The following is a 2,415-nucleotide window of genomic DNA, read 5'->3' as shown; positions in this document are numbered from 1 at the left end:
GAATTCCACATGTTTTTGCATCACTATAATGAAATCTAGGAGTCATATTATTTGACATTATCAATTTTTTTTATTAATTTTTTTGTTCGACTTATCAATTTTGATCAACATATGTTATTTTTCCTTTGTGTTAAATAAATTTAGTATTATACATACAAGACTATTTGGTATTTAGTATATTTGTAGATCTTATCTACACAAAAAGTTCCTCCCATATGTATTTGGGAATTGTTAAACTATTAATTAGAAATGAATAAATATCTATCTTATCTAAAGTGCAATGCCACAAAATTAATGTGATATTTTAAACCAATTTTATAAAAAATAATTTACTAAATCTACTATTTTTTTAATGTTTGGTTACAAATTTATTTCATAGAAATGAATAAATCAAGTATGAATTTCCAATCGGATCAAGAAAGAAGACAATACCAAATGGAGCAACAAAGAGCATACCAGAGAGTGTATCGTAGACGACGACAAGAACAAATGACACAAGCTGAAAGAGAAGAAGAAAGAAGAAGGAAAAATGAAGTCCGACGACTAAATTATGCTAGAAGAAGGGCAGGATTGCTAATACAAGAATTGGAATTACAAAATAGGGATAGAATTACTCGTCAACGAACATCTGATGAAGTATCTCATTTTGAAACACAAGGGAGACATGAAGTTGATTTTCAATCAAGTGAGAGGTACAATCAAGCATTACCTGTATTTGTGGAAATGAGTCGCCAGAATGAAAATTCAAGAACAACAGAGCGTGTTCATGAAACACCTCATCCTACAAGCCAAAATAGGATAAATTTAGGTGGATAAGGCAATAGAGAAAATATACAAAACCCAACTGTATTTCTTAAGGATAATTTCTATAGATCTCAAATGCAGTTTCGACAACAACTGGATAGCTTGAAAATGCAACAAATGTGTTATATTTTTCAGGAATGCTATCTACGAATGAAAGTGGTCCGTACATCAGAAGGTCCAGTACACGTCAGCTTCTGGACTGGTTTTACCTGTTATGTAGCACTCTAGAGCAACATACCCCCGCGTGCCCACCACAATGGTCGTATGGGAATCCTCCTAGTCACGTTCCATCAGTCTCGCCAAACCAAAATCACCCAACTTGGCATTGAAATCAGAATCCAACATTACGTTGCTTGCCTTCACGTCTCGATGAACGACACACTGGTCCCACTCTTTGTGGAGATAAACAAGAGCAGAGGCAATGTCACAGGCGATACTATATCTTCGGCTCCAATCAAGCGTATCCTCCTGTTCCCCAAAAATGTGTTTATCCCGATTCCCATTTGGAGAGTACTCGTAGACCAGAAGTAACTCTCGCTTTTCGTGGCACCATCCTAAAAGCCGCACAAGATTACGGTGTCTCAACCTACTGATTGTTTGAACTTCGGAGACATACTCCTTTCTTCCTTGTCTCGATCCTTGAGGTATTCTTTTCACAGCTAGCGCCTCCCCGGTGCTGAGCAGGATTCCTTTGTAAACGCCGCAGAAGCCGCCTTGTCCAAGCTTTTCTTTCTCGCAGAAATTTCCTATCGCGGCACTGAGCTCGGCGTAGGAAAAGCTTCGAGGGCCATGAGAATAGCATTCGCCCAGCTCTGGATCTCTCTCTTCCCTAGCCTTACCTTCTCTTCCTCTTTTTCTGAAATACTGCCACCAGCGAACAACTATGAAGCCACATAGGACCACAACAACGAAGAACATTCATATCAAATAAAATTTCACAGAAAATCTTTTTGCATTGCCATTTCTAAGTAATTCACCAAGAGGTCCGACTTCCCACGAATATTCAGAAGTAAAATTCCAAACTTTTACGGTGTGAGTCTCTGTGCACTCTCTAGTGGCAGCTGAGAAGCCAATCTTGATGTACTTCGAGAAAATGCTATTGACGTCGATCCCAACATGATTGTCATCAGGATCCCAATCGTTGTTGTATGTATCAAACTCCACATCAACCATCTGATAAGATGATTGTTTAAAGCTTTCCTCATTAAACAAGCCAAGAAATCCACCATAAGCGTCCTCTGGTGGTTCCAGTTCGAATTGTGCCATGAAGAGCGCAAGTCCATCTCCATGATTATCGTATATTTCGTTGTTAGATCAATATTGAATTGAAAGTAAGTTGAAAAATTGGCCAGAGCCCCAGTAGACCTATTCCATAGCGAAATACGGTCAGTATAATAAGCCCAGCCAGAACTGTTCTTAAGGTTCCCTGATGCTTCATTTCGTGTAAGCTGCAGGGCTCCTTGATTACTCTCTTGATATGTGGCATCATTTTTCCTTTGTATACCTGTTAGAGGAGGGAAGCTAAAATAACGTTTCCTGCATGTGATGATAATAGGAAAAGAGCAACACAAGTTAAGAAAAGGAAGGCCCGTCTAGGGTGAGTGAATTTAG

At 38.7% G+C, this 2,415-nt stretch overlaps 1 pseudogene; it reads right to left on the bottom strand.

Moving 5' to 3' along the window:
• Positions 1-1,080: 1,080 nt before the first annotated feature.
• Positions 1,081-2,070, bottom strand: LOC149558913 (L-type lectin-domain containing receptor kinase IX.1 pseudogene; annotated as a pseudogene).
• Between the last annotated feature and the right edge of the window lie 345 nt (positions 2,071-2,415).

The sequence above is a fragment of the Cupressus sempervirens genome, chromosome 5, assembly GCF_028749045.1.
Source record: "Cupressus sempervirens isolate cs-2001-9-10 chromosome 5, ASM2874904v1, whole genome shotgun sequence".
Classification (NCBI taxonomy): domain Eukaryota; kingdom Viridiplantae; phylum Streptophyta; class Pinopsida; order Cupressales; family Cupressaceae; genus Cupressus; species Cupressus sempervirens.
Note: the sequence above shows the minus strand (reverse complement) of the source record. Positions and strands in the feature narration are given on the sequence as shown.